The 18,792-nt window shown below is 34.6% G+C and overlaps 1 long non-coding RNA gene across 2 annotated transcripts; it reads right to left on the reverse strand.

Annotated features, from left to right (window-relative positions):
• Positions 1 to 3,481: 3,481 nt before the first annotated feature.
• Positions 3,482 to 6,572, reverse strand: LOC145086414 (uncharacterized). 2 transcript variants are annotated; one of them, XR_013700438.1, is made up of 4 exons: positions 4,368 to 6,572; positions 4,194 to 4,270; positions 4,023 to 4,115; positions 3,482 to 3,917 (listed from the first exon to the last, which is right to left on the reverse strand). It is a non-coding gene; the product is annotated as an uncharacterized LOC145086414 (long non-coding RNA). The 2 variants fall into 2 exon arrangements; XR_013700437.1 differs by having other exon boundaries at positions 4,194 to 6,572.
• Positions 6,573 to 18,792: the final 12,220 nt, after the last annotated feature.

Genomic DNA, 18,792 nt, shown 5'->3' on the forward strand with positions numbered 1-18,792 from the left:
AGCTTGGATCCACTAGAAGAGGTACCATCTTAGGACTTTCCCTTATGATGGCTCTTAGAAGGAGCCTATTTCTTCTTACCCTTCCCCTGCCCAATAGCCAAGACGCGGGCACTAGTAGGAGTTTATGGAACATATTTGTCTTTGAGGTTGCTCTCAGCAGTCCTCAATAAGAGTTGAAGCTTGCTCAAAGTGACCTCCTCCTTATTCATGTGGTAGGTCATGCGGAACTGGTTGAAACAAGGTGGCAAGGAGTGAAGAATGATATCAATCGCCAGCTCTTCATCGAAGTTAACATTTAACTTCAGTAAGCGGTCACCATATCTCTGCATTTTCTATAGATGGGATGTGACAGACTCTCCGTCCTTCATCTTGGTAGTGATCATCGAAGTGATGATCTCGTACCTCTCCTGCCTGGCACTTTGGTGGTACCTGTTTAGTAAATCCTGATGCATCTCATAGGGAGAGTAGTCTCATAGGACTTTTGGAGTTCGGCAGTCACAGTCGCGAGCATGATGCAATGGACTTTCGTAGCATCGCGCTCATAAGCCTCAAAGGCAGCAATCTCCTCGGGAGTAGCAGTGTCGACATTAACTTCTTTCAGCTCCTTATCGAGGACATACTCCTTGTACCCCCCCCCCCCCTTATAGATTGGCTTCGTAAATAAGGCCTACTAACGGTAAGACTAGCATTTATCATATATATAATTATTATTCTTATAATATTATAATAGTATAAGGGTTGAATTTTAAACTTGTAAAATTCTAAGGTTTAGAATTTAAATATTTCAAAATTAAACTTTTAATCAAAATTTAAATTCCAAATCTTGAGGCTAGTTTTAAAACTTTTCAAAACTATCTAGATCAAAATTCAAATAATATAATTAAACAATTAATTAGTGATTATCTAAATTTGACCTAATCCAATTCCATGCAAGATAATTTAATCAAATAATTGAAATAATTAAGGCTTATCATATAAGGCAACAATTATCTAATTAATTGATAAATATCTTTTATTTTGACAAGGATAATCACATGATATAATAAAAATCGGATTTCATTAATTAAAAACATTTTTGGTAATTATCCCAAGTCAAAATAAGTCAAAATTCTGAAAATCCCTTTGTCTGACACTCCGACTCGCCGAGTCACCATTTGACTTGTCGAGTTCATCTCGTGATTCGACGAGTCTGTCAGGCAGAATTTTCGATTTTAAGCAATGAATAAACACTTAATGCATCAAATACAATAGAAACCAAGCAAGACTCTGATACCACTGATGGGTTTTGAGCAATACAACAATCCTATGGTGCACATGCAAAACCCTAAAGCTTTGGATCTAGGTTTCTCTAGTGTACATGCGAAATTATCCAAAGCTTATAAACCCAAATCCAATTATCTTATAATTGCAATTCCAGTCCCTAAAGTTCAATCAATCTCTTTTGATCATAGAATTAATTTCTTAATTAATTTTTGACCAATATTAATTAACTAATATGATTACTCTTCTAATACATTATTCTTATAATATATTAATAAACCATAATAACCTCTTTCTCTATTAATCATCCAGTCAAGTTGCTTTGGTGAAGGCAACCCAAAAGGACCATGCTAAAATCGGGTCAAGTACATACCAAATATAGTTATGAACTTAGACAATAATCCAGCAGTTTTGCCCGCCATGCTTGTTAGTATGAGATATTGATTGGAAATTTCGAATTCATGTCCCTCACAATTTCATTACCCCGATAAACTCTATTATAATATCCAGCCAATACTTCGACGATAAAATGACTGAGTACCTTTTTTTCTTTGATTGTCGATGATTAGGCTCCAAGTTTGTTGCACAACATGTGTGTTAGTCAATAACTTTTGTGACTTGGAAAGTAGTAGTCGATTTGATTCCCATTGCCCTAACCATCCAAGAACAATTTTGTACCAAACAAACCACATCGAACCTTTCTTTGCTCGATTTGGTAGTCTTATACTACTTACTTTGTTCTATGCATTGTCTTCCAATTGCAAGCTTGAGCAACATTTTGTTATAAAAAATGTCTAGAACCTTAATCTCTTCAGTTATATCCACCCTCTGACATGGAATGTTCACATCATCGTTTACAAGACACGAAGGCAATAGGAGCATACCATGAAACATGGTATCTAAATAAATAAGTTTAGGTTCATCATCAAATTCTTCTCCGTTAGAATCACTCTCTAGGCAGGATATATCCAACTTGTCACAATCTGCACACTCGTCATATCCTTTTAGTTCACCATCATGCAAAAATAGAACTTCTTGTTTTCCAGATTCATTACCAACCTTATTCACCACGTCTAGTGTTTTTTTTGTCAAAGTAAATATTTGCACCAACATCATTAACATATGTATCATCATCATTATCAACGATATACGTTTAATTCTCTGGTGTAACACGCATAATCGGTTCTGGCACTACATTTACATTTTCAGCGACACTATGATATTGAATTTTACTTGGCCTTTTAAAATTACCTATTGGGTAGTTGCTCCCTTTTCCACTTGATAAATTAGCTGCAGATGCATTTCCTCTATCATTCACTTTGTTACGCCAAACACATTCTTCAACCACCACATAAACATACACAAATTTATCTCCAACAACATTTATTACCTTGATTAGCTTTCTAATATCACGATCATCAACAATACCATAATAATAGAGTTGTTCTGGATGTTGATAAGCCAGAATGACTTTTGATTCTTCGGAAAGACCCATCTTGCAGTTCACCAAATGAACAAATTCGGCGAACATGGTGGTTTCGTAAAATTCAACACCTAAATAAAACATTCTCGGATTGTATCCCGGTGGTCAAACATATGATAATTAGGAATTAACAAACTCTCATCTTCCATCCGTAGAGCAATATGAAATACTCATTACAACTCAATATGTTAATTTTGAGAATAAAGAAGCTAGAGAAGAAAAAACTTTCCTAATTATAAAATAACTCCACAAATATGGAATTCTTTATATATATATATATATATATATATATATATATATATATATATAGTAGGTTCAAAAGAGTAGCCCACTCTAACAAAAAAGTAGTCAAGTTTAACAAAAAAAAATAGTTAAATTTAGCAACAAAATAGTTAAATTTAGCAAAAGAGTAGTCAAATTTACCTAAAAAGTAGTCAAATTTACAAATAAAATTAGTCAACAAATTCTAAAAAAGTAATGTACATTTTAGCAAAAAAAAATATTTTATTAATTGTTAAAAAACTATTTTATATTTTACAAAAAAAAAAATTAACAAAATAATTGTCGAAAAACAACTCTTCATTTTATAAACAATCTTTTTAATCAAAATAACTTTCAAAAAAAATACTCTCTATTAAAAAATAACTAGGAAAGGATCCTGCTTTGCAGGAGTTAGAGTTAAAAAGTGTTCGATTGTAAAAGATGTTATCCATCAAGTATATGATTAAAAGTATTTTTACCACCCTAAATGCATGCAGAAAAGTTGAAACTTAAAATATGTGGAAGTTTTGGTAAAATGGACATGAGTTAAGGTATTTGTTTATGGTTAACATCCTAAAAGATTGACACGACTAAAAAAAGCTAAAGAATATTAAGATAATTACCTAAATATTGAAACATTACTCATAGTTTTAATGAACAAAAGTGCCCTAAGAGATAATATACCAAAAGGAAAATCACCACACATGTAAGTATATTCTTGCTTGGTTTAGTCTCAAATACCTAAAAGATTATGCAAAAAATATTTAGCAGGTGATTATGCAAATTTATATTACATTCATATGAATAGAATAATTTTTAATATTGGGATGATTATTGTCTTGATTTTATCCATGGTCCCATGGTCACAAAATAGGTCCATAAATGCATGTAAGATAAGAGAGTTCTGATGTGGCTGCAAAAAGAGTAGAACCCACAAAAAATAACAAGAAATTAAAAAAAAAAAAAAAAAAAAAAAAAAAACTAATTTGAATAGATAGCATAATATATAGAAACTCACCAACAGGGTAATGACAATGCTGATAACATCGAATGAGTGGAAAAGCTTGTTCTCTGAATGCCACAATCTTTGGGCAATTCGGAAAGATACCAGCTTTCCAAAATACTAATAATATTAGTAATATAAAAAATATAGACTTTTTTTTTTAAATGAAAAAATAAAATAAAATACCTCAATTGTTATCCCTTTATTTAAGGGCAGGGTCAGTTGTGTAAAGACATTTCCCCTATAGTCATGATTCCCCAACACTCCAAAAAAAAAAAAAAAACATTATATATTTATATTATACAATAGTTTTATCTTTTTACTATTTTCTCTATTTAGTTTCATAGCAAATGAAAATACCTGAATACCAAGTTGTTGATCAGGCATGCTACTATAGTCATTTAAAAATTTAGCCAGGCGGTAGAGCGATGGGAGGCAGTTATCGACAAAGCAATGTATCGATTGACGGATGATTTAAGGAATTGGAAGGAGAAGGGTAATTATTGCCCTTCACATTTTGTCCATAGGTAAAAGAAATGATAATGGAGTACATCTAGAGGGGACAAATGGTTAGGATTGTTACCTTACCATCTGTGTTTGTTCCTACCTTGTTTCTTGTCGCCTAATACTAATAATATAATATTAATACCCATATAATTGCATTTTTGACAGGTTGCTGGTAACATGTTCAACAGGTTAGATACTTGCTTATACCAGTAGAAAGAAATAAGTTGCTTTCGTTGCTATTGTGGGTAAAAAGTAATGTATATTGCCTAGCTTGGTAAAAATGGTGAAGTTCACTGATATGATACTATCTGATGCAACTTGAGTAAAAGGGTACTCCTACGCTATGACAAAAACCTTCACAGTAAAAACTGTGAAAATTAGCATTGTGCATGAAAAATTGAATTAAAACAAAACTTTGTATAGGATTTCAAGGGACATCACTTATTTATAGGATGAGCTAAATAAAACAAATAAAGACATATAATATAAGTAAACAAACTCGCAAAAAAAAAAAAAAGGTTCTAGCTAGCTATAATACAACTTTAAATAAATATATATTATAAATTAAAATGGGAAGTGAGAAATCTTTTACCAAAAATGTGTTTTTATCCACATCTCATGATAGCCATTCGATACATCAACTCTGGATGTTAGTTAATCCGTCTCTAGAAAAATAGAACATTGGAATCAGTGATTCTTGAGGTGATTGGCAAGAAGTAAAGAGTATTAGAGTAATAGTATGTACCTCGATTCTGGAAGGAGAATGCATCCAATCACTGTTCTGTTCTGTCTACATATGAGATTCTAGCTATGTGGTCACTTTGTTAAAAAGGATGTTACATTTTTTATAAAAAAAATTAATATAAAATAATAAAATGTACTTGTCAACTGTTTGCATGATGAAATAAAAAAAAAAATAAGTACCTTTTTTTTCGATTATAACCGATGGAATCGTCCATTACGATACATAAGAAAAATAAATTAAAATTTGTCTGTAAGAAAAGAAACGTCACAATATTTTTTTTATACATGTCAAAGTGATGGAAAAAAAAAAGAATATCTTTTACATATCCTCCCAGATTGTCAACTTTTGGGGAAATGATAGCAAGAAGGATATTGTCTACATTAGAAAAACTCTCTGCTGATGCACTATACACCGAGTGGCTTTATACCAATAAAGAGAAAAATAACAACTTAAATAATGAATTTATAAATAGAATTGAGGCTTTAGAGACAGTATTTCTTTCTATAAACATACTTGACACAAAGACTAGATTGTGTAATGTTGAGACTGAAAAAAAAAAAAAGAATTGCCTAGTTAACAAAAAGAATTACCTAGTTAAAATGGAAGATCCCTTTTTGACCGGGATGTATCGCGGAAGAATCAATAAATTGTTTTCATCTTCAATCATAAATCAAATTTCGATAGACAATTGCGCAAAAATATATGAACTAAATAAAATTCATTATAGCCTTCTTCCCTATCCTAATTCTCGAGAATATGAACATAAAATAGATCCTAATTCTCCAGACTAGGAACGGAAAATAGAAAAATTAGAAAAAATCCAAGCCCAAATTGATTTAAATAATCGGCTCATTTTTTATGGACCACAATTATAGCTAAACTTAGAGGTCAAAAAAACTCTAGTGGAATAAACGAAATCGGTAAAAAAAAAACCCCCTCGATGGTCATACAAATTAATAAACGAGTTACACCAAAATTATAAAAAACGACAAAAAGAACAAGGCATAATACAAGGGCTGAGACACCAGCTTCGAACAAGAAAATATAAACATATATATTTTTTAAATCGTTCGACACGAACTTTAGAAACTTTGAAACAGTCTAATTTAAATAATTCTAATTCTAATATTGATAAAAAATTTAATAATAAAGATTTGGGTTTTATAAGTTATTTGGAAGAACCAGATTTTCGTCGATCCTTAATCAAAGGATCTATGCGCGCTCAAAGGCGTAAATTGGTTATTTGGGGACCGTATCAAGGAAATCCTCATTCCCCGCTTTTTTTGGAAAAAAAGCAAGATTTCCCTTTTCCTATATCCAACCTAATCAAACTTTTTTTAAATATTAAAGATCGGTTGGGTAAAAAGTCATAATTCGAAATTTTAAATAAACAATCCCCCCAAAAATGAAACAACCAGGAAGACGTAATGGAATTCTAGGAGACCATTCCACATGGACACAAAACAAGAGGTATTCTGTTACTAGCTCAATCAACTTTTAGAAAATATATTAAATTACCTTTATTGATAATAGCTAAGAATATTGTCCGTATTTTATTACGGCAATCTCCAGAATGGGATGAGGATTTCCAAGATTGGAATAGAGAAATTTATCTAAAATGTAGCTCTAATGGTCTTCAATTCTCCAAAACAAAATTTCCTAAAAATTGGTTACGCGGAGGTTTTCAGATAAAAATCCTATATCCTTTTCATTTGAAACCTTGGCACAGATCTAAGCTAAGACTCTATGATTCTGATAGAGATCTAAAGCAACAAGAGGATTTTGATTCTTGTTTTTTAACAATTTTGGGAATGGAAACGGAACATCCTTTTGGTCCTCCTCGAAAAACACCTTCTTTTTTTGAACCAATTTTTAAAGATATAGACTATAAAGTCGAAATCAGAAAATTAAATTTTAGAGTTCGAAGAATTTTTAAAAAAATAAAAAAGAAAGAAGCAAAAGCATTTTTCTTTATAAAACAAAAAATAAAAGAACTTTTAAAAGGAAATAAAATTCCATTATTTCTACCAAGAGAAACATACGAATCAAGTGAAACTCAAACAGAAAAGGATTCCATAATCAGCAATCAGATAATTCATGAATCACTTAGTCAAATTCGATCTACAGGTTGGACAAATTATTCACAGGCAGAAGAAGAAATGAAACATAGGATTGATAGAAGAAAGACAATCAGAAATGAAATAGAAATAATGAAAAAAAAATTAATAATGCAGAATCATCCCAAAAAATTTTGAAAATATTAAAAATAAAAAATATTGAATTATTAGTTAAATTTTTCATTGAAAAAATATACATAGAGATCTTTCTATGTATCATTAATATGCGCAGAATCCCTCTACAACTTTTTATGGTCGGATTCCAGCATTGAATAGATCAGCAGATAAGAATATTTGTCCATCAGTAATCGAAATGACATTAGTAGGAATATAAGCCGAAACATCTCCCGATTGGGTTTCCACTATTGGTAAAGTGGACATACTTCCTTCACCTAAAAGAGAACTTAATTTAGCAGCTCTTTCCAAAAGGCGTGAATGTAAATAAAAAACATCCCCTAGATAAGCTTCGCGCCCAAGCGATCTTCGTAATAGAAGAGACATTTGGCGATAAGCTTGGGCTTGTTTAGAGGGATCATCATAAATGATTGAAGTGTGTCGTTCACGGTACATAAAATATTCAGCCAGAGCTGCTCCTGTATAAGGAGCGAGGTATTGTAATGTAACAGGGGAATCCGCCGTTTCGGCTACCACAATGGTATATTCCATCGCGCCCCTTTCCTGGAAATTAGTCACTACCTGAGCCACAGAAGATGCTTTTTGACCAATAGCTACATAAACACATATTACATTTTTGCCTTGTTGATTTAGAATTGTATCTGTTGCTACTGCTGTTTTACCGGTCTGCCTGTCCCCAATAATTAATTCGTGATGACCACATCCTATCGGAATCATTGAATCAATAGCAATAAGCCCTGTTTGAAGAGGCTCGTATACAGAACGTCGAGAAATAATCCCTGGAGCGGGCGATTCAATTAACCTATATTCAGAAGATGAAATTTCACCTCTACCATCAATAGGTTTAGCCAGCACGTTTATAACACGACCCAAATAGGCCTCACTCACTGGTATCTGAGCAATTCTTCTTGTTGCTTTTACAAAACTCCCTTCTTGTATCAGCAAACCATCACCCATTAATACAACACCAACATTAGTTGATTCCAAATTAAGAGCAATGCCTATTGTACCCTCTTCAAATTCTACTAATTCACCCGCCATTACTTCATCAAGACCATGAATACGAGCAATGCCATCACCTACTTGAAGTACGGTACCGGTATTTACAATCTTTACTTCTCTATTATATTGCTCAATACGTTCACGGATAATATTACTAATTTCGTCGGCTTGAATGGTTATCATGAGTATTTCTTAATTCTTTTTTGGAAAAAAAATAAATCAAAAATAATGCCTAAAGTAGAAGGACTAATCCGTTATTTCTTTCATCGCCCCCAATATGCCAATATTGGCACTGATAGTACGTAAATGTAACTTGTTTAAACAACTATTCAGAGTTCCTAGAGCTCCTTGTAAGGCTTGTTGGAAAACCCGTTGTCGGACTTGATTACTCGCTTTTTGTTGTTCAAAATTTATAGTTTCATTTTTTACAAAAATATTATACAAATCTTTTATTGTCTGAGGGTTGATAGTTGCTATGAATCATGTTGGAATTGGATCCTACGGATCAATTATGCTTGAAGTTAATTGGTACCGGTCATATCAGATACCTTAAATGGTACGACATTTGTACATGATGTTAATTGAGATGTAACATGATGGGTATTGTGTGAGTAATTCAAAAATATGATTTAAGCATTTTATCAAACAGTTGTGTGCAACATTAAATTGACTTTGAAATCTCAAAACCAACTGGGTGGGTATAACTGAATTGTATTCATGTGATACGATGAGTCATCCTCCTCACATAACCCGAAAATAGAAACTAAAAAGAATTTAGATTTCAAGATATAGCGAAATTGGTAAGCAATTGTAGATATTTCTGCAAAAACGGGTAATCTTTTTCTTCCTGACAAAGAACATTTGATAGGTTTTGGTGTCATAAGTGGTTGCCTAAAAGAAATTACAGGTTCGGGTTTAGAAAGCAGAATTGCATCAGACCTTATTCAGAATTGTATCAAACCTTCAAATAACAATAAAAATGTAAGAACCAAGCACCAATTTGAAGGATAATCACCTGATTCAAAATCCTCAGAGGGTCGATTTTAAGAACTAAATAGGGTAATAACGAAGCCGATGATGGTGGTGAGAAGTTGGGTGCGTAAGTCTTTCCTCCGATTTCTCACACATGCTCGCAGATTGTTGGAACATAAGGCGTTGTCAAGATGAAAGCTCTCAAGAGTGAAGCCGCAGGTTAGAACACTGTCGCTGCACCCACCGGCAATTAGCACCGCCGCTGCTGAGCGCCACCAATTGTGCAGTTAGCGTTTTGGTTCTGTGATCGACAAACGGAGACACCAGAAAGCGTAAGATTTGTAAGACACGCTGAATCGAACTGTAGAACCCTTAGGAAATCAAAACCCAGTCTCGAACTCTTTGTAATTTCAACGTACCCTCCCCAAAATTAAAAAGCTTCAATCGAACATTGTAGAAATACCCAGAAACAAAAGCGGTGGAGAAATTCGATGATTTTGAGGGGTTTTAGCCGAAGCTGAATACCTGAAGCCGACTTTATGAGAAAAAAGGGTTAGTGTAGTTGGTCGGTGGTTAAGCGATGGTAACGACCATCGAAGTAGCAAAGAGATGCAAAGGAAGTTTTTAGTCGCTGGAGAGATGAGGCGGTGGGATGGAAATTCTGGATGAAGTAGTGATTCTTGGAAGAAGTGATAACACTAATCGTACACCCCCGTTCTAGAGTTTATCAAAAGATAGAAAAAAAAAATTGTCACGAGAGAAAAGAAGAGAAAGAAAAGGAAAAAAAATGTGTTCTCGAGTTAGAGAGAAGTGGAAGGAACATTAATCATTTTCTTCTTTCCTTCCAAATCGGAAGGAAAGATAGGAGGGAAAGTGATCCTTCCATTTCTCTCCACTTCCTTCCTTTAATGAAACTCGGGAACACCAATTTTTTCATTTTCTTCTCATTTCCACCCATTTCCTTTCCTTTCTCTCGTTAAGTTGAACTCAGGAACGGGGTGGTAATGTAATAAGCTTATCGAGTCGGGGAAGCGGTGGTTTTATGAGGAGATAACACATGTAATCCACTGTATAAAAAAATAATTGCATAAATGCATAAAACATATAAAAAAAGAAGTCAATGAAATCAAAGAACTGTTCGGCTGGCACTTCAAAATTAATATATATATATATATATATATATATATATATATATATATATATATATATATATATATATATATATATAGAGAGAGAGAGAGAGAGAGTTAGGTTCATATATAAACCTTAATTATTGTGTGAATGCGTGAACCAATGAGAATTTAGAAAAACAATAAATGATTAATTAAATAAGTAAAATGTAATTTTGAAAGTTTAAATATAATTATTTACTAACCAAAAAATGAAGTCGTATATTTTCCTTCAATCATAATTTCGGTTACAAGCATGAAAGAATACTAATTACTTTTTTGTTATTTATTAACTACTGTTTTTGATTATATAGACCATGTTAAAGTATTCTTCAAACCATTTGCAGTTAAATTTTTTTTTCTAGAATGTTAATATTATTCTTAAAGAATATTAGTTGTGGTCGTTGTTAATGGATATCGATCCAAAAAGGTTGAAACATAAAGAAATTTAGGCCTTGTATTCTTCAAGAATTATTGAATTCTCAAAGTATTCTTCAATTATAACAAATTAATCATGTTAAAGACTTTTTTTATTCAAACTATTATTTTCAGTAATATATGTTGTACTATACCATAGTCTTAAAGAATACACAAACAATAATAAACAAAATTGAAATACAAGAACGAAGGTAGCACTCATTCTAAAAGAATATACTCCAATTGATGGTATTAAAAAATTTAATCATGCTAAATGATGAAGTTATTCTTAAAGAATTTAAATATGCAGAATATATTATATCGTATTTTTAAAGAACGCACGGATAATATTAAACTTCTCTTTTTACAAAAATTAAATGTGGTTGCAATCGGTTACAGAAATTCATTCAATACATTCCTTATTGAGAATTAATCAAAATATAAATTATGTCTTTATAATAATTATTTTTAATTTCTTATTAAAAAGAAATGTTTATGTGTGTTGTGTTCCATTATAATTATGGTATACCATATAATCTTAGCCATATACACATCTAAATCTAATGATCCAAAACTTGTCATACAGTCACACAATGTATATCATTCATATTTAATCCTAACCTTATATATATATATATATATATATATATATATATATATATATATATATATATATATATAATAAAAATAAAAACGTAGTTTTTTTGACAAAATCGTAGATTATACCCCAAAACCGTAGGCTACGGTTTAGGAAATTGTAGCTTATATAGAGCAAACCGTAGGTTATAGCAAAACCTACAGTTTTATATCTTGAAAATGAAAAAAAAAATTATACAAAACACAAAACAATAGACGAATTAGTGAAACAGTAGACGAATATAAATTGTTGGAATAGTGTCTAAGGCTGTAACTATATTAGGCAAGTACTTGACCCGATTGTGCATGATCCTTTTGGGTTGCCTTCACCATAACAACTTGACAGGATGATTTATAATGAAAGAAAAGATATTATTAATATATTATGAGAATAATATAAGGAATAATAATATTATTATTTGATTAATATAAGTCATAAATTAATTAGGAATTAATTTGGTGACTTAAAGAGATTAACTGAATAAAGGGGCATAAACTGTCAATTGAATGATAGTTGTATTTTGGGCTATAATCCCTTAAGGATAAAGGGGGACGGTTTTGAGGGCTTTGGATAGACCTTAAAATCTTCCAAGGCTTATCATTAGGGTATTGGATTGCTTAGGGCCTAAGTTATCCAATTAGGGTTTTAAGGGTGAAACCCTAGGAGCCTTACAAGTATAGATAGACCCAAGGGGTTGATGAAATCGGCACTCTTGCCTTTGGAAGAACCCTGGCCGATTTCTAGCTCCTCTCTCCTCTCTCCATAATCATCCTCTTGCTAGTTGGTGTTTGTAAGCCATTAGAGGAGTGACAATTGTGACTCTAAAGCTCCAAGGACAAGAAGATTCAAGCAAGTGATTCAAGGTAATCTTTCAAATCTGATTTCTTATGTTATTATACTCTAACAGTCATTATAAGTATTGGATTCAATGCATGTTCAATTAGAGAAACCTAGATCCAAGCATTAGGGTTTGTATGTGCACATATGAATGTTCATATGGCTAAAACCCATCAGTGGTATCAGAGCCTAGATTGGTTTATATTAAATTGATGCATTGGTTGCTTGTTTGTTGCTTGCAAAATTCGAATTTTGTGTTTCTGCCTGATGAACTCGGCGAGTCCCATAGTGGACTCGGCGAGTAGGCTCAACTCGGCGAGTCCATTGTGGTACTCGGCGAGTTCGAGCGTCAGAATAAGCTAATTTCGGGATTTCTTGCTGTTTATCTTTTGGATACTTACCATAATCTTAATAGGTCAATATAAATCCGATTTTATGATATATTTGAGTATATTCTTCACCTAATTGAAGATATTTATCAATTAATTAAATATTAATTTCCTTATATGATAATTGATTAATTATTTTAATTAAATTGGTAAATTGTTTTGCAAGAAATAATTAAATAAATCAAATATGGATAATTATGTGATTAAATGTTAATTTAGATTATTTGTTATTTGATCCCCCATGTTTTGAAAAGTTTAAAACTTGCCCTCAAGTTTTAAAATTTATGTTTTGTGATTAAAAGTTTAATTTAGACAATTTAAATTTCAAACCCTAGAATTTTACAAGTTTAAAATTGAACCCTATACTAATATAATATTACAAGATTAATATATATATATATATATATATATATATATATGTATGTATGTATGTATGATTAAAAATGTTAGTCTTACCGTTAGTAGGCCTCATTCACGAAGCCGGTCTATAAGGTGGGTATAAGGTTGCTGCCTATAAAATGGCGCTTAATGGGTGTACACTCACACCCACCGCTTGCTTGATCGGTGGAGGGTCGTTAGCCGAACGAGTAGGATAGGGCAACCTCATCTCCTCATTAAAAATATAATATGAAATACAAAGTAACTACATGTTTTTCAAAAATTCTCAATCCTAGTTACTTTAGGAAAAGTGAATTGATGCAATCCCATGAAATTACACTTTTCACCCTTACTAAGAAGTTAGTGGAGCGTGTGTGGTTTACCGGCACACTAATTGGTTCTAAGCAAAGGTGGCAAAGGGTGATTCATTGTTTATCATAGTTCGATGGAGCGTTTGTGGTTTACCGGCACATCGAATAGGTGATTGTTACAATGAAGGCACCGTGTGAATTTGCATGGTAATTCACACCCACTTTGTGATCCTTGGTATCCCAGTCACAAACGAGAGGGGCATATAGAGATTTAAACATGTCATTGAAAAGTTCAATGAATCTCAACAAAAACCTAGGAATTCTCAATACATTTAGAACTTAAAGTTATGTTTTCATGGTGGAGAATTAGTGAATCGTCATTCACTTACCTTCAAATTTTTTGCATGTTAGATTACGACATCCCTTTTCTAATATGTAAATATTGTTGTTGGATCCTAGCCCTAATTTTTCTTATTGGGTGATAATTAGGGATTCAAATTCTAATCTATCTTTGTCCTTTCTATTTGTAGATGTCGAACGCGAACAACGTTGCTGCTAGCTCGTTCACATTGATGAGCCTTTGCCAAAAGGTGACTTTCGATGGGACGAACTTTAGCGAATGGATAAGATACATTCGCATGATTGCTCACTACGAGGACAAGGAGTATGTCCTCGATGAGAAGCTCGAGAAGATCAACCCAGAAATCGCTACTCCGGCTAAAATGACTGCTTTTGAGACTCATGAACGTGATGCAACGAAGGTTCATTGCATCATGATAGCCACAATGAACGCCGAATTCCAAAAGTCCTATGAGGACATGTATCCGTACGAAATGCACCAAGACTTGTTGGAGAGATACCACCAAAACGCGAGGCAGGAACGTTACGAGATCTTCACTAACATGATCTCCGCTAAAATGGGTCATGGAGAATCTCTAACCGTGCACCTGCAAAAGATGCAAAGGTATGTCGATCGTCTTCGCAAGTTGAATGTTGACTTTGAGGAAGACTTGGCAATCGACATGGTGCTTCACTCCTTGCCTCCGTGTTACAATCAATTTAGGATGAACTACCACATGAACAAGGAAGAGGTCACCCTAAGTAAGCTCCAAGGTCTCCTTAGGGTTGCTGAGAGCAACCTCAAGGACAAGTTTGTTACACCCACTCCCAATCCATCCGCTGCTCCTGTTTTGGCCATTGGGCAAGAAAGAGGCAAGAAGAGGAAGGCTCCGTCTAAGAGCCACCGCAAGGGAAAGTCCCGAGATGGTTCTTCTTCTAGTGGGACCAAATTTGATCCCGCTAAGCCTAACCCCAACCCAAAGGAGGCAGAGTGCCACCACTGCCATAAAATAGGACATTGGAAGAGAAGCTGCCCAGACTACCTGCAAGCCATCAGGGAAGGAAAGATCAAACCGTCTTTCGCAGGTATATACACAATTAAATCTAATGATTCATCTCATGTTATTTCTTGGGTACTAGATACCGGGTGTGGTTACCACATTTGTTCTGAATTGCAGGGACTAAAAAGAAATAGGGATGTGGAGCATGGAAGAATAAATCTAATCATGGGGAACAGAAGATCGTCACCTGTGACCAAGATTGGAGTGTATTCTCTAGTTCTTAGGAATGGTTTACGTTTAGATTTGAACAATTGTTGCTATTCGCCAGAAATGGCAAGAAACATCATTTCATTTCATGGTTTGTTTAGACAAGGATTTAGATTTTCTTTTAATAATGAGAATGGTTCTATTTATGCTTATCTAAATGGAGTCTTATATTTTGAAGCAATACCATGTAATGGAATTTATGAAACTGTTATGATTGTAGATAACCTAGGAAATGATGTTTTATGAATGGATTCTTCCAATAGTATGGATAGAGCATCCTTGTGGCATTGTCGTCTTGGACATGTCAACAAGAAGCGCATAGCCCAACTCCAAAAGGATGGAGTGTTGGAGTCATTCGACCTTAGGGAAGATGACACATGCGAGTCTTGTTTACTTGGAAAAATGACCAAGTCACCCTTCACTAGTACATGTGAAAGGGGTGAGGGTCTATTGGACCTCATACATACTGATGTATGTGGACCGTTTAGGTCAACCACAAAGGATGGGAACCGCTTCTATGTGACTTTTACCGATGACTATAGTAGATATGGGTATATCTACTTAATCAAACAAAAGTCATAAATGTTTGAAAAGTTCAAAGAGTTCAAGAATGAAGTGGAGAATCAATTGGGCAGGAAAATCAAGATGCTTCGATCCGATCGAGGAGGAGAGTACCTAAGCCTTGAATTCCACGACTATCTCAAGGAGTGTGGAATAGTTTCACAATTGACGCCACCTAGGACACCGCAGTTGAATGGTGTGGCAGAAAGGCGTAATAGAACCTTGTTGGACATGGTCCGCTCTATGATGAGTCGTGCTTCACTACCTATCTCATTCTGGGGGTATGCCTTAGAGACTGTCGCCCATATCCTTAACCGATTCCCTACTAAGAAGGTTGCCAAAACACCTCACGAGATGTGGACATGGAAAGCTCCCTCGTTAGCACATATCAAGGTTTGGGGTTATGAGGCTTTCGTAAGACGAGATACTCACGACAAGCTCGAACCTCGTAGTGAGCGATGTATTTTCATCGGCTACCCGCAGAAATCCTTTGGATATCTCTTCTATAGACCAAAGGACAATGTTGTCTTTGTTGCGAGGAGAGGAGTTTTCCGAGAGCGAGAACTCATAAGACAAGGAGACAGTGGGAGGCAAATCGAGCTTGAAGAGATTCAAGAGTCAATTGATGAAGGAACCTCTACTGCTGGCGCTCAACCCGAGGAGGAAGCTCCGGTTGAACCAATTAACAAATCATCACCTCTTAGACGTTCCGAAAGAGTTAGAGTTCAACCCCAGTTTTATGGTTTTCATATTACTACCGAAGGGGACACGTATATTAGTGATGGTACACTAATAAAGCTAGATGAACCTAATAGCTATAAGGAAGCCATGGCAGGCCCGGAGTCTGCAAAATGGAAAGAGGCAATGGACAGCGAGATCCAGTCCATGTATGACAACCAAGTTTGGAATTTGGTTGATAATGTGCCCGGACATAAGACCGTTGGGTGCAAATGGATCTTCAAGAAGAAGACCGACGTGGATGGAAATGTACACACATATAAGGCGCGATTGGTTGCAAAGGGCTTTACTCAAACTCCCGGAGTTGACTATGATGAGACCTTCTCATCAGTTGCGAAGATAAAATCTATTAGAGTGATGCTAGCAATTGCTGCATTTCATGATTATGAGATTTGGCAAATGGATGTCAAAACAGCTTTCCTTAATGGAAAGTTGGTTGAGGATGTTTACATGGCTCATCTAGAGGGTTTTGTTGATCCGAAGCATCCGAATAGAGTGTGTAAGCTTGAGAAGTCCATTTATGGACTTAAGCAAGCATCTCGCAGATGGAATCTTTGCTTCGATGAGAAAGTCAAAGATTTTGGATTTGTACGAAGCAAAGATGAATCATGTGTATATGTCAAAGCTAGTGGGAGTATAGTAAGCTTCCTCGTTTTGTATGTCGACGACATACTACTCATAGCAAACGACGTCCCGACACTGCAGGAGGTTAAGTCCTGGCTCGGGAAGTGCTTCGCTATGAAGGACCTCGGAGAGGCTTCCTATATTCTGGGAATAAGGACAGTGAGAGAACGAAGTAAGAGACTAATAAGACTTAGTCAGAACACTTACTTAGATAAAGTACTAAAATGTTTTAGTATGGAAAACTCGAAGAAGGGAGAATTACCGATACAAAGTAATGCCAAGTTGAGTAAGACTCAAAGTCCGAGTACCGAAGCTGAGATAGCAGAAATGTGTCGAGTTCCATACGCTTCCGCAGTTGGCTCAATCATGTATGTTATGACTTGTACTCGCCCTGATGTAGCCTTTGCTTTGAGCATGCTTAGTAGATATCAAGGGAACCCTGGCAGAGCCCATTGGATTGCGGTCAAGAATATCCTTAAGTACCTTCGGAGGACGAAGGAATGGTTTTTAGTCCTCGGAGGGAGTGATGACTTGAAGGTGTGAGGGTATAGTGACGCCAGCTTTCAGACCGACAGGGACAACTACCGTTCGCAGTCGGGCTGGGTATTTACCCTAAATGGAGGAGCAGTAACTTGGAAAAGTTCCAAGCATTAAATTGTAGCTGATTCCACGTGCGAATCAGAGTACATTGCAGCGAGCGAAGCGTCGAAAGAGGCAATATGGTTGAAGAACTTCATCGGTGATCTTGGAGTTGTACCTGCCATAAAAGAGCCCATGGAGATTTTCTGTGATAATGAATGAGCGGTTGCCTTGACCAAGGAACCGAGGGATCATGGTAGATCTAGACATATCGACAGAAAATATCATTTTATTAGACATCGAGTAGAAGAAGGACAACTCATAGTGAAGAGGATATCATCAGAAGATAACCCAGCAGATCCGCTTACGAAGGGACTGAGTAGGGTTAAGCACTTGCAGCATACTAGGAGTATTGGGCTGAAGGATGATATTAGTATAGATTAGATAGTATTGGAAACGTGTAATAGATAAATGTAATTAACATTTGATGATTAAATAAAAGAGTATTATTTATGAGTAATGTTACTCTCTTATGTTAATTGTTTAACTATTGTTTCACTTTGCATGTTTTGACTTCCAAAATAATTGAGTTTATTAAGAATAATCGAATTATTCAAATTGTCCATAATTGTTCATATGGTGGAAGTAGGTATGAATGAAGATTGTCATGAATTGGTGTGTAGACTGTCTAAATGGTATTAGACATAGCAAAAGTTTGTTGCAACGTTCATGAGTGCTTATGAACTAGTTTTGAGCATTGGAACAAACATGCGCTTGCTGGAATCACCTTATGGAATGTGATAAAAAGGGTGATCGCAAGACGATAATATCATATGGTCTTAAAACCTAGATATATGGTTTGTTATTTGTTGATTGGTTGTACATTGATAATGCGAAACCGCATCAGTAACTTGATGTTATAAAACGCATTGTTGTGTATAGTTGATTAATAAATAAGTAAATGCATATAAGTCGAAGTTTATCTGTTACTTTTATTCTAAGAGGGTAAAAGCGATATCTCGGTCGCTCGATGATTTGATTTGACTTATGTGTCGGGCCC

This window comes from Lactuca serriola, chromosome 2 (genome assembly GCF_051521515.1).
Source record: "Lactuca serriola cultivar US96UC23 chromosome 2, Lser_US96UC23_V15, whole genome shotgun sequence".
NCBI classification, from domain to species: Eukaryota; Viridiplantae; Streptophyta; class Magnoliopsida; order Asterales; family Asteraceae; genus Lactuca; species Lactuca serriola.